A 15231-nucleotide genomic window follows, 5' to 3' on the forward strand; every position below is an offset into this window, starting at 1 on the left:
TCCCGGAATGATGGGGATATTCTTATATACAAATTGTGAATGTCGGTTACCAGGTGTTCAATCCATATGAATGATATTTTTGTCTCTATGCATGGGACGTATGTTTGTGAGAAATGGAAATATGAAATCTTGTGGTCTATTAAAATTATGAAATGATTATTTATGTTAAAATAATGAACTCACCAACCTTTTGGTTGACACTTGAAAGCATGTTTATTCTCAGGTACGAAAGAAATCTTCCGCTGTGCATTTACTCATGTTATAGATATTACTTGGAGTCATTCATGGCATATTTCAAAAGACGTTGCATTCGAGTCATCGAGTTCATCAAGATTATTATTAAGTCAATTATAGTTGGATATATTATGAAATGGTATGCATGTCTTTCAACTTTCGATGTAATGAAAGATTGTCTTTTCAAAAACGAATGCAATGTTTGTAAAATGTATCATATAGAGGTCAAGTACCTCGCGATGTAATCAATTGTTGTGAATTGTTTATAATCGATATGGACTTCGTCCGGATGGATTAGGACGGGTCTTCACACTTCATACGGGATTCGTAGGATTTTCGGTCGGATCGGGTTTTGGTTAGTACATAGGTTTATGTGAACCAACCTTACGCTATTTGTTTTGTGTGTTATTTGCGATCATCAAGCGAGATAGACGTTGTACTAGTGAGTTAATGCAATGTGCTCGTGTAGTAATGACTAGCTACCATTATTAAGGGTGCAACTCGTGTCAAACAAGCGATGTACGATGATTGTTGAGAAAGATGGGGCGGTACGGTGTATATGTGTGTATATATATGTGTGTCATGTCTTTTGTTTCTTTGTTTAAGTTCTTCTGTTTTATAGAATGAAGATGAGAAACGGACACGACACCGATAATGGGGGCACGAGCGAGGACCCCGAATTCACGGCCAAGGTTGAGGCCATTTTGAAAAGTCATCATACGTCTTTCCTCGAAGATGTTAAGAAAATGTTTCTTGATACTATTGACGAGCAATTAGTCAACGTAGTAAAGGAACAAGTCAAGGTTTTCCTTCAAGAGGATAACGTTGGAAGGCGTGACTTTTTCTACAAGAATTTCAAGGATGCTCAACCTCCTACCTTTGAGGGCGAAAGAGACACACTAAAGAGTGCCGGTGGATCTCCGACATGGAGGGGGCTTTTCGAACTTGTGAATGCCCTCTTGATAAAAAGACAAGGTACGGTTGTAGCATGTTGAGGGGTGATGCTAAGGTATGGTGGGATGCGAAAATCCAAGTTTATGGTGAAGAACAATGCATGGATTTTACTTGGGATGAGTTCAAAACGGAGTGTTTCCAAGAGTACCGAACTTCGGCCGATCTTACTAGACTTAAGGACGAGTTGCGTTCCTTGAGGCAAGGGTCGATGGACTTGAACACTCTTAAATTCGTTTATTTGTCAAAAACCCAATTTTGCCCGGAATATGTCGGGAACGATAAGATGTTGAAGGAAGACTTTTACTGAACGTTGAATGATTGTTACCAAGAAAAGATTAGTGTGAATGTGGTGAAGATTTTTGATGAGTTGTTTGATACGGCCAAAGGTTTCGAGTCGCTCATCTTGAGAAAGAGTGGCTTTACCTTTGGCAAAAAGAAGTTTGAAGCCACTAGTCACTCGAACTTTTCTAACAAGAAGCACAAGAAGGGCTCCGAGAGTGTTGGTAGTGTGAAGAAGGGAGCTTCTGGTGATTTCACTTATGCTTGCTACAATTGTGGGCAAAAGGGGCACATGGCTCGTGAGTGCCCGAAACCATCATCCACAACCAAGCTCACTTGTTTCAATTGTGGTAAGGAAGGACACCGAAGGACGGAGTGTCCCGATTTGCGGCGTGATCATGTTAAGACGCTAGAGAAGGCGGCGGGTACGGCTAGGGGGTGAAATTATTTGATGACCAATGATGAGGTCAAGCAATCCAATGAAGTTGTCTCAAGTACTTTCATGGTTAACTCTAATCCGGCAAAGATATTATTTGATAGCGGTGCTAATTTGTCTTTTGTGTCGCCTCGATTTGTGCCTAAGTTAAATAAACCGCTAGCTAAGTTAAATCATCCGGTAGAAGTCGAAATATCGGATGGTAAGACGGTGCTAGGGGTTGATGTTTGTAAAGATTGTAATGTTGTGTTAACCTAAACGTTTAAAATCAATCTCATTCCGATAACCTTGGGTGATTTTGATATTGTTTTTGGTATGGATTGGCTCGATCGTTATAGAGCCGATATTTCATGCCATGATAAATTCATTCGTGTGAAGACCCCAAGTGGGGGAGAGCAAATTATTCACGGCAATAAGCGAAGAAGACTTGTGCCGATATGCACTTATGCACGGGCACGCCGTTTCCTTGTTAGTAGTGGCATGGCTTTTCTTGCTCATGTTGTTAATACTCGTGATGAGCCACCACCCATTCGTGAAATTCTGGTGGTTAATGTTTTTGAAGACATTTTTCCGGACGAGTTACCGGGTGTTCTGGCGAAAAGACGAGTTGAATTTCACATTGAGTTGGTTCCGGGAGCTACTCCCATTGCTAAAAATCCCTATCGTTTAGCGTCGACGGAAATGCAAGAGTTGTTAAATCAAACCCAAGAGTTGCTTGAAAAGGGTTTTATTCGACCGAGTTCCTCGCCATGGGGTGCTCCGGTTTTGTTTGTGAAAAAGAAAGATGGAAGTATACGGATGTGCATCGATTATCGGGAGTTGAACAAAGTGATGATCAAGAATCGTTATCCACTGCCTCGAATTGATGATTTGTTTGACCAACTCCAAGGTGCAACGTATTTTTCTAAGATTGACTTACGGTCCGGCTATCATCAAGTGCGGGTCCGTGAGGAAGATATAGAGAAAACAGCTTTCTGAACTCGTTACGGGCAATTTGAGTTTGTAGTTATGCCTTTTGGTCTTACGAATGCACCGGCAGCATTTATGGATCTTGTGAACCGAGTGTGCCAACCTATGTTGGACAAGTCAGTAATTGTGTTCATCGACAACATACTTGTTTATTCTAAGAGTATGAAGGAACATGAACACCATTTGCGTGAAGTGTTGAAGACGTTGCGGAAGGAGAAGTTGTATGCAAAATTCTCCAAATGTGAATTTTGGCTAAGGGAAGTTCAATTCCTTGGCCATATTGTGAATAAAGAAGGTATTCAAGTAGACCCGGGGAAGATCGAAACGGTGAAGAGTTGGGGACGACCGACTACGCCTACGGAAATTCGAAGTTTTCTCGGATTGGCCGGTTATTATCGTCGGTTCATCCAAGACTTTTCAAAAATTGCTTCTCCTTTGACGAAGTTGACGAGGAAGAACGTTAAATTTAATTGGGAAAATGAGCAAGAGATCGCTTTCCAATTGTTAAAAGAGAAGTTATGTCAAGCTCCAGTGTTAGTGTTGCCGAAAGGGGTAGAAGATATGACAGTTTATTGTGATGCTTCTTTAAATGGGCTCGGGTGTGTTTTAATGCAAAGAGGTAAAGTCATCACTTACGCCTCTCGACAATTAAAGGAACACGAAAAGAGATACCCGACTCATGATCTTGAATTGGCGGTGGTTTTTCATGCGTTGAAAATTTAGCGCCACTACTTGTATGGTGTCAAGTGTACGATTTATTCGGACCATAAGAGTTTGAAACATCTCTTTAGTCAATGAGATTTGAATTATCGTCAACGTAGGTGGATGGATTTGGTAATGGATATGAGAACATGGTCGCGGATGTGTAAGGCGAACATGGATTTGGTAATGTATCGTCAACGTATTGTGAGATACTTTATCACCAGGGTAAGGCGAACATTGTCGCGGATGTGTTGAGTAGAAAGAGTCAACATCCGACAATACGAGTAGGATCGTTACGCATGATCATTACTAATGATTTTCTTGTAAAGCTTGGTGAGATTCAAATAGAAGTGTACGTTCACAACAAACATGAAGAGCGGATTGTGGGGCAAACGGAGTTCATTACTTTAAGCCCGCATGGTTTGTTGTCTTTTCAAGGAAGAGTGTGGGTGCCTAAGATGGGTGGTAACCAACGAGTGCTACTTGATGAAGCACATAAGTCAAAGTATTCCATTCATATGGGTGCAACAAAGATGTACTATGATTTGAAGAAAGATTATTGGTGGCCCTGTATGAAACGTGATGTGGTTAAGTATGTTGAACAATGCGTCACGTGTTTGAAAGTGAAAGCCGAACACCAAAGGCCGTATGGTAAGTTACAACCATTGGAAGTCCCGAAATGGAAATGGGAGCACATTACCATGGACTTCATTACTAAGTTACCAAAGACGGCAAGAACCCAATATGATACGATTTGGGTGATAGTTGATAGATTGACGAAGAGTGCTTTGTTTCTTCCCATTCTGGAAACGATATCACAGGAGACTTTATCCAAGTTGTTTATCAAAGAGGTGGTATCAAGACATGGGGTTCCTATATCTATTATTTCGGATAGAGATACTCGTTTCATTTCTCGATTTTGGAATAAGTTTCATGAATATATGGGTACTCAATTAAAAATGAGCACGGCGTATCATCCTCAAATGGACGGTCAAACCGAGCGTATGAATCAAAAGTTGGAGGATATGTTAAGGGCGTGTGTTATTGATTTCGGTGGTAATTGGGATAAGAACTTACCATTGGTGGAATTCTCGTACAATAATAGTTACCACACTAGTATTGGGATGCCACCTTATGAGATGCTCTATGGGCGTAGATGTCGAACTCCTATTTGTTGGGGAGAAGTGGGAAAAAGAGAAATCGGGAGTACCGATTTGGTTTTGGAGACTAATAGTAAGATCGAGATGATTCGGGCTCGACTTAAAGCGGCACAAGATAGGCAAAAGTCGTATGCTGATAAAGGTAGGAGACCGATTGAGTTTCAAGAAGGTGATATGGTGATGTTTAAGGTTTCTCCATGGAAGGGTGTTATTCGATTTCGAAAGCGAGGAAAGTTAGCTCTTCGGTTTATTGGTTCTTTCAAGGTTTTGGCACGTGTTGGTGAGGTTGTGTATAGACTAGAGTTGCCCGAAGAGCTTGCGGGGATTCATAATACGTTTCATGTTTCCCATCTATGTAAGTGTCTTGCGGATGACTCGACTTGGGTTTCGTTAGATGAGATTACGTTGAATAACAAGCTAGAGTATGCGGAAGAGCCGATTTCAATCCTTGATGAAAAGGTTAAAATGTTGCGGAACAAAGAAGTGAGGACCTTTAAGGTCTAATGGCGTCATCGAAAGGGTTCCGAGTTTACATGGGAAACCGAAGAATTCGTTTTGGTTTATCTTCAGGCATGTCATGCGGCTTGGATCACGAGGACGTAATTCGAATCAAGTGGAGGAGAGTTGTAAGACCTAAGTTTGAATTGTACATATTGTAAATATTTTATTTGCTGGCGGCAGTGCTTTTCAGTTTTAAGCCGCGGCACGGCCTGGAGGCCCGCGGCGCGGCTAGGATCTGACGGAAATCTCTACTTTTTATTTAATTATATGAAGGGCAATTTGGTAATTTTTTTCTTGGTGGATGACTTTAAGGCCCTAGATCAGTTTTGGTGAGCCTCATTACTCCACTTTCATCTACCTTATCTCTTTCCACTTAATTTCTAGAAAGAGAGAAAATTCTAGAGTGAGAGAGCTCCAATAAAGGAAGAAGGAGGTTGAATCGGGTCTTAGTCCAAGTTTTAAAGTTGTCCCTTGTGTCTCTAGCTACACTTTGATAGTCTCGGTAAGTTCTAACTCTTTATTTTGAGTTTCAATTGGTTAATGGCTAGGGCTTTGGGTTACTAGAGACTTGTATGACGCATTTGGGAGTAAAATGGGTGAATTTGGGTTATGTTGATGTAAGAAAAACCCTGATGGTGATAATCTATGGTTTGGTCTTGTAAAATTGAGATTTGTAAGTGTTAATGGTGTTGTTAGGCATTAACACACTTGTTTAATGTTGAAAGATTTATAAATGGGTCATGTTTGACTAAAGTTGTAAATGTAAGTGCTAAAATGGGCCAAATAGGTAATGTTGACCTAGTTTGGGTAAATGGGTATGAGGAGACCCAAAATGGTGTTAGTTGATGATGTTGGACTATAATCACTGGTTATAGTGGTTTATAATGAGTCGTGGCCATTTATGGGAGGTTTTGGGTGTAAGTTAGTTATTTAATGCTTTTGGGTCATTAAGTGCTCAAGAGTGAGTAATGTGGCAATTCCACTAGTTGAGTATTGAATGTGTACGTATGTATTAGGTACTTTGCTTGAAGCATTCGGGAGAAATTAATCACCACCGACGTGTTAAGGTGAGTGGAATAATTATATGCGTGCATATATGATGTATTTATTTGTGTAGTATGAGTTATGAAGTGTCGACGTGTTAAGACACCACTACTCACGTGGCGAGTGAAGTGTCGACGTGTTAAGACACCACTCAGGAGTGAAGCATCGACGTGTTAAGATGCCACTCCGAGAGATGTAGCGAGTGAAGTGCCGATGTGTTAAGACACCACTCGGGGTGAAGTTTCGACGTGCTAAGACACCACTGGGGGGAAGTATTGACGTGTTAAGATACCACCCGTGGGGTTAGTGTACGACGTGTTAAGTGCACTAACGGTTGTTATGAAACGCCAATGGGAAATTAATGTACCATTCCTTGTACGATTGGTTAACCATGGTTGTGAGTTGTATTGTAGCATATTATATTATACGAGTTGTATGCTTTGCTACGCTAGCTTATGTGGTCGAAGGTTTGGTATTATACTTGTGATAGTACGATTGTTTATATTGCTAGCATGTATGCGGTAAATGTGTAAGTGTTTGCAAGTAAGTAGATTGTATATGTAATCGTATAATTATTGCATTCACTAAGCGTTATCTTACCCTCTCATTGTTAACCATTTTAGGCTCTGGCGTGGATAAGGGCAAAGGTATTCAGTTGGATTAGTGACTCTCAAGAATTATAGCTTTTGGAAGTTCGACCAAGATATGGGTAGTTTAACCCCAAACACCATGCTCTAAGTGTCGTTTGGAAGTTAAACTTTTTGGTGGTCGAAACTAATATTTTGAATTGTAACGAGCAATAATGCTCGGTAGTCAATTATTTTATCGGGAGTCTTAAAACATGTAAACTTTGCTTATTGATGTGGCACGAAGCCTTTTGAAACGTTGGATCTTGTGTTAGCGAGAAAATTGGCATTTGCGTAAATTTTGTTAGTTGGAATCTGCATCAGACACAAGTCGCGCCGCGGCCCTCATGGGCGCTCTGCGGGTTATAAAAGGATTTGGAGGTCGAGGGTTTTAAAGGTCCTGACCCTCTGAAACTGTATTGAGTCGCGCTGCGGCTGGTCAGACCGCGCCGCGGGCTAAGTCTCACATGCAAGCTTGACTTATTTATAAAAAAAAAAATTATTTTCGTGTCAATTTCGGGTTGGCTTGTTACATGGGCCCTTCATCGTTCAGGCTAGCACGCCGTGTTCCTCCTACATGACAAGCTATCCCCAGATGCTCCACTCCTGTCTCAGTCCATTCAGTCACCTCAGCCCCCGTTCCGACTCACGCTGCTCCCACCACGCCGCCTGTACTTGCTGTTTCGCCTGCCCCAGTCATGGAGACGGTCCCTGTTCATGAGCTACCTGAGGGCTGCCACTTAGTGACAGTACCTATCTTAGTAGAGCCACCCACGACCCAGGTTTTTGAGATTACCGGGAACATTCCCGATGAGGAGCAATTTCCAAGCCTATCACACCTGGAGTTGCCATCGGACCTCTGTCTAGACACGCTTTTGAGTCCTGAGTTGGATAGGAAAGCTGCTTGAGTATTTTCCGGGACTTGAGGATGACGATGATCCCTTCAGGCTTAATGGATACTTCGCAGAAACCGCTCAGTACATTGGCCAGGATAGTATTCCGTAGACTACTTTATTTTATTTTATTTTCAGTTTTTAAAAAGCATTGTATAAAAGTTATATATCTAGTGGAAATGCTACTCTTTTCTGTTCTTCATGCAGAATTTTATCAAAGAGACTGGTCTTTTCCAGCACTAGGAGAACCTGACCGTAGGAAAGCAGAGCACTAGGAGAGCAACCTAACCGTATGGAAGTAATCTTTCCTCAAATCTCTTTCAATAATCACGCACTAAAATCTCTAAGTGTGGGGTCATCCCCACACCAAGCTCAGAGATTCTAGAAGCACTGTCCTTATTTTATTGAATATTAAAATATTCTATTTCAGAGAACATTAGGGACAATGTTCTTCTAAGTGTGGGGTATTGGGTAAAGGTTTAAGGACAAGTAAACAAGTAACCGTAAAAACGCCAAAGTTTTGAAAAATTCTTTTGTCCGAAAGTGACTAGCAAGAAATATTTAGGTAATTTTGAAAAATTCTTACCTCGTTTTACCCAAAAGATTCTATAAAATTGCTAGAAATCAGTTTTCGGAACATTTACTAGAACGGAACGATTAAGCTAAAACTCATGATTTACGTCAAAAGATTTCTTTCGATAAAATATGTTAAAGGCTATGCATGACCAAGCACGACCCCTACTCCCAAAAGTGAGTACTCTTGGACCCAAAGTGTCTGTATGACCCATCAAATCTACAGTACTTTGTCAATTCAATTGATAAGTGTGCCAGTGTATGGTTCAAGTTAGAACTTGGTTTTGATATACGTTTCAAAGCCAATGGTTAGTAAGCGTCATACGTGGTGCAGGTGCGATACTCCTTCCAAAATCATTCTGAATAGAGAAGACAAAAGGCCTCCATTTCTATTTCCACTCCCCGCAATTTAAACACGACCAACTCATACAAAGAGTTGATGAAACAGAAATATTCACCCCAAGTTCACTCCCAAAATACACTACCCATTCACCTTCATTCCCTTTTCGCTTATCAAAAGATCTAGAGATTAATGAAGAGATAGATCGATCAAATCCACTTCAAAAGCACTTGTTAACTGATTCAGAACCCCCGACTGTTTTTGATAGGTCAAAGACCTATTTTCGGTGAATTATCACTTCCTCTCTGGGCATCAGGAACAAAGAACAAAAGTTATAAAGAAAGGGTATGCTAAAAAAACAAATATAATATATATATATATATATATATATATATATATATATATATATATATATATATATATATATATATATATATATATATATGAAAAAAAGATCAAAGCCTCTAAATAAAGGTAAGAAAGACCCGAGAAGTTGTCTAAAGAAGAAGAACCGAAAGAGCCGAGAAAATTCTAGACAAAGTCTTAGCAAAATCCGCATCTTCCGAAGAAAACTCTTACGAAATTTAGGCCGTTCACTATCTAAAAGAGATACTCTGAAGAATCGAAATCTATCAAATCTCTCTAAAAATCAAAAGATCTAGACACCTTTCACTCTTTTCATAAATTCCTCAACCAACCCTATAACTCATCTTCCTCTTGAAAGAATGCCTTGGAAGAAGATCAGTTTCGTCCTTACTTAACCGGTGGAGATATCGATGCTTTACCTAACCTATGATGAGAGCTGTTACACGACTGGCTTCTGAGCGACAATACAACTAGATTGAAAGTATGCCTTTTTCACTATGGATCCGTTAGTAAGAAGTTTGGTCATATGAGTGATCCTAAACACCTGAGTGATATGAGTGATCCGTTAGTAAGAAGTCTGGTCATGTATACTCTACATCTGAGAGTTGGAAAGTATGCCTTTTTCACTATGGACAAGATTAAAATCTAGCGACCAAAACCATCGAAGTTCAAACCTTTTCTAATACTTTTGAAAGATGTAACAACTTCTGATGAAGGCATAATAAAAGATTCAAGGGTGGGCGAGGGAGAATCTATTAAAAAGATCCTTATATTCCTACTTTTTGCTTGAGGACAAGCAAAGCTATGTGTGGAGTATTTGATATCGGCTAAAAAGTCACATTTTTACCCCCAATGCTGGGCCCTAAAAATAATCTCTTTGTCAGTTGATTTTGTAGAATAAGTAATTACGAAGACGATGCAAAAAGAATCAAGTAAAACGGAGCTAAAATGAAAAATCTAGAGCGAAAACGGTGAAAGACAAGAAATCAAGTTACGATCTAGTGAAACCAGCTGACCAGGCAAGCCAAATGGCCTGCTAAACGGGCTGCCAAACGGCTTGCCTGGCTTGCGAACTTCCTGCCACATGCCCAGATCAAACGGCCACGTTAAACGGCCTGGCCCCTGCAAACGGCTTGCCAAACAGCTTGCCAAACGGCCTGCCAGCCGTTTGCAGGCAAAACTCAAGTCTATTTAAAGGGCTCTCTCCATCCATTTCAATACACACTCAAATTATAATTGATTAAACATGACTAGGAACTTCAAAATCAACAGGTTTAATTCACACAAAGGAGGAATTAGTGAATCAAGCCATAACTAGTGAATATGAGGAGCTTTTGGGATTAAATTAGTCAAACCACAACAAGGGTGTGATTAGACTAATGCCTAGAGCTATTATTTACTACCTGGAGTGATTTGGGTTGAGAGAGAATCGGATTAGGGTTTTCCAGATCTGAGTGGTGTATGTGAGAGAGGCTTAACCTAAAATGAAGAACATAACACTTATATACCTCTGCTGTTGACTCACCGGTACACGTCATCCATCACACGTACGAGTTGGCTTCATCAGCCGTACGGGTGATCACTCACTCGTGTCATCTCATTTAGGTTATAATTGTGACTTAGCTCAGCATCAACCGTGCGTATGAGCCTGTCAGCCGTACGAGTGAGACTTCACTCGCGCGTCTGACTAAGTCTAACATAGTCAAACATCCATATCGCGTTCCTACAGTACCTGTAACCGCATACAAACACAAATAGGATAATAACAAGCAATCATGGTATCCCATAAACTGAAATACCTGCAATGGACGTAGGTTAGATGTCTAGGGACTTACAGAAAATGCATCAACAACTCCCCCTAGGACCTAGACCGTCAATTATAATAAAGTAAACGTCCATGAAATACATATAAGTCCAAAAGTAACATCAGTTTAACATCAAGTACATATCCAGATTCTCTCTCTCGCCTAAATACATCATCATCAAAAACAAAATACAAACGAGCAACATAGTATCCGACATAGATCAGCTGGCTTGAACTTGGTTTGAGCTTTGAGCATCACTGTTTCTGTTGAGGTATGCATAGTAGACGTCGATCACATGTTGATATCTCATAACTTCCTCTTTTCGATCATCTCTAAAAGTAATGTGATCGCGGTGAAGAGTCTCCACATCAAATCTCGATAAGTTCCTCAGCCACATAGGATCTAGAATCCTCACATTGTCGAACTGTATGCTTCCATCTTCCTTTTTAATCGCAGTCAAGATCACTGCTTCCTCCGACAACTCATCGCAGAACCACCATCTGAAGTTTTTGCAAATATCCTTGGGTAAGGGCATCAATGGAGATTTCTTCATGTACTTGGCTGGACGGAACTTAACAACGCATACAGGTCCACCTTTAGAATTTCTCTTTGTTGGGTGCATGGAAAACCTGGCGGTTGTTGACTTAAAGATGTCCCGTTTCCCTGTCTTATACTCATATCTGAGTTTTCTCTGAAACCACCTGGAAAGGTCACAATCTTCAGCGTTCAACATCTTCAGCTTAGCAAGTTGCATGATCTCGAAGTACGGTAGAGTTTTGAAGTGACTAGGACGTGCCATGTAATCAACTCCTCCTTGCCTCTTGATCGCAAAACAATTCATATCCTTGAAGTAACCCCAACTCAGTATTTTACCCTTGGAATACTTCTTGGTTCTCTTTCCCCTTTCGTATAAACTAACAAACTTCGGCTCAAGTTCTGGCTTATTCAACTGATCAGGGTTAACAACGTTTTGTTTCCACCAATTCTGACGGATCTCGTCTTCTACAACATTTCTGTTCACTTTAACCCTATCACGTATAAACCATTTCTTAATCTCATTCCATCCCTCTACCTCGGCTTGTTCAGCTCGGAGTTTCTTATCATTTAATTCAGTTTCTTTTCTTTCTTTCTCAACGAGCAGTTTCTCATGTCGGATCTTCTTGTTCCTTTCTATCATAACATCCACTTCTTTCACTTGTTCTTTGTATACCTTCCTCGACTTTTCTAACTCAATTAAGTTCTTTCTTTTCTCATCACTACTCAGATTGAAGAAGTCACTTAAAGTGTTGAGTGACGGATGCGCGTATGGCTCAAGCGAAGGCATAAAAATCTCAACTTCTTCTTCTTCTTCTTCTTCTTCTTCTTCATCATCAGATTCTGTCACAAATTTGTCCTCAGACTCAATAATCACATCCTCTTTCAAACTATCTTTACCAACAGAATCTTCGCTCTTCTCATCAGCAAACAAATTATCGAAATCACTTAAGTTGATATTTTGGATTGATTCGAGAGGGATACTGGAAAATGACTCTTCTTGTAGAGCCTTGTTTTCAGCTTCAGCTGTCTCTGCATCCTTTGTATTGTTTTTGCTATCGTATGCCAGAGCAGCAAGCTGTTCCATCGGAACATCACTTGGTGGAACGTCTCCCTTTTCTGCATTATTAAAAACATTTGAATAATTCATATAATATTCAGTAGTAAAGACCTCACCATATTCATTAAAACTTCGAATATGTACCACTAACGAGTATCCAAAAGAGGGTCCTCCAGTTCCAGCATCTTCTTCGTCGTCTTTCTCATTATCATATCCCAAATCAGAAGAAAATTCTTCTCCTTTCTCCTTAATCAACTTTGTTTTACCAGAGGTAAGCTGTTTGATTCTTTCACTCAACTTCTTCAATTTCTCCTTGTTCTCACTATTAATCGCCAAAAACTTCTACTTCAACTTATCTGTCCTACTCTTCTGTCGGTACAACCTATCAGATAACCTCTTGTTCTCTTCCACCAATGATTCAATCTTAGCATTACTGATCTTCTTCTCCTCAGTAGCTTGATTTTCCAGATTGGTTATTTTCATGATCAAAGACATCAGTAGATTTTGCTGTGTCTTGTATTCGTCTGGCGTGACTTGAGGTGTTGTTGTGGCAGGTTTCGGTAAGGTAACAGCAGCTCTTGCATCCTTCATAAACCCGGATGGTTTCCTCTAAGCTTGTTGTTTTGAACCTCCCTGTGATGACTTCTAAGGTGACTCATAAGAATACTTCATTCTTTTCTCCTTCTTCTTGAGTTGTTCTGAGGTCATAGGATCCTTTCCTTTCCTTTTCCTCTGAATCAAGCTGACATCCTCCTCTGTCGCTTCATCATCACCCTCGATAATCTCATCATCAACATTACCTCCTCCTTGAACATTACCAGTAGCTTTCTGATTATCACCCTCACCTTCCTCATCGGTAACTTCATAGTTAGAGTCTGAATCCTCATTCCTCCAAGCATTACCTGCTGGACATCGATAGCTCTCCTTGATTAGATGACAAATGAGCTTTCTTTTAAAGTTAGGCTTTAAATACTCATTCCTTGTCTCCTCCATCCTTCGAAAAGTAATTGGATTCATCGGCTTAAGGTGAATAATATCCTCTTCAAGCTTAGGTAGATCAGGTGCAGTGTCATTAATGATTAATTGAAGAAAACTGGCATAGATCAGGTATCTCTGAGTAGTACTGAAAAGATTCGCTTTGAAGTAGTGTAGAAAAAACCCTGAGAAATCGTATGGTGCCATTAAGACAAGTGCCACAAACATACTCTGCACTTTCTAGTTCAACTTATCAAAACCAGACTTACGTCCACTCAAACCATGCATGATTATGTGAGCAAGATATCTAAATTGTGGAGGTAGAAGCGTCTTCATCAGTTCAGAATTACCACTTAGGTAACCAGAATAAGCACATCTCTTAAAAAACCATGAATTCTTTCTCGATTGATCGTCATGTGAGAACAGTTTTCATCATTGAAACCTAAAATCCTTCTTATCACTTCCTTAGAAACAGTGATCTCATGTCCTTGAATGTTACTAACAAGCTTAGCATTATCTTCAGATACATCCAGTACAGCGTTTCTCCAGAATTCTCTCTGATGGTTGTAGTATGGTGTGCATGGAGTAGAAATAGCAGTGTGTATCCTTGATCTCTGAAGGAAAGCTATAATCTCTGTAAAATGATCACCTCTCTCTAAAGTAGTGTCATAGAAAGCGACTTGATTTTTTAGTTCACCCTTCTCTAGAGGAATTTCTTGCTGAACATGTGGGTTGATAGGATTAGCTTGAGGATTAGCTTGTTGCTCCCCCTGTCCTTCTACATTAACAACTGGAACGTTGACTTGTTGTTCTGCCATTTGATGATATCTTAACAAACTGAAACATTAACAGAAATGTAATAAATACGACCCACGTATTATAAAATATCAAAGCATTCGCATCAATATGTCATAAACATATTAACATGATAAACCGAGCGAGTGATAATGTCACACGTGCGGCTGAGTGATCAACCGTGCGAGTGATATAGTCACTCGTGCCACTGTTGACACATTTGAGCAGTAATATGGTTTCAGACAAGGTGCACGGTTGAGGTACTGTTTATAAGCAAGTGAGTCAGCCGTGTGGTGACTCGTGCGTGTAATCACACGTGTCAGCTCTATCAAACGAGTGATGAACCTAATCAAATTTAACAAGTGAGCTCAATGATTCACACGTGCATGTCTGATGAAACCCGTATTAAATGCCTTTTTTAAATTCCACAAATTACATGTTTGATCGTTTTAGGAACCGATTTACATCATAATAGCATATATAGGATCCGTTTAACTCAAAACAATAACAAATACTGATCAAAACAAGCACCAATTACACAAAATTCGATTTACAAACCCCTAGGGTTTCGAGTCATTCAAACAACAAATTAACAGGCTTAAACTCGATGAAATCTTACCTAGATGGTGGCGCTGTGGTCGGAATAATGTGATAAAAAACGCTGCGGTGGAAAACTTGATCGGTGAAGTCAAAATTTGAGACAGAAAAAAAAATTTGGGAGCACAAGTGTGAGCGACTATGCTCAACACTCCCTATTTATACTCTCATGATCAACCGTACGGTTGATCACACGGTCCACCATCGACCGCGCATCTCACCTAATCACTCGTGCGTGTGACCCTGATGTCTTAGGACATTTTAGAACAAGGTCAGCCGTACGGTTAACCTCACACGTGTGGTTACTCGTACGGTTCACACATCAAACGTGCGAGTGAGCCACTTAGGCAATTTCAAATTTTCCAATTTTCACAAACTTAGGATTTCG

Source organism: Rutidosis leptorrhynchoides, chromosome 2, assembly GCF_046630445.1.
Source record: "Rutidosis leptorrhynchoides isolate AG116_Rl617_1_P2 chromosome 2, CSIRO_AGI_Rlap_v1, whole genome shotgun sequence".
In the NCBI taxonomy this organism is placed as follows: Eukaryota; Viridiplantae; Streptophyta; class Magnoliopsida; order Asterales; family Asteraceae; genus Rutidosis; species Rutidosis leptorrhynchoides.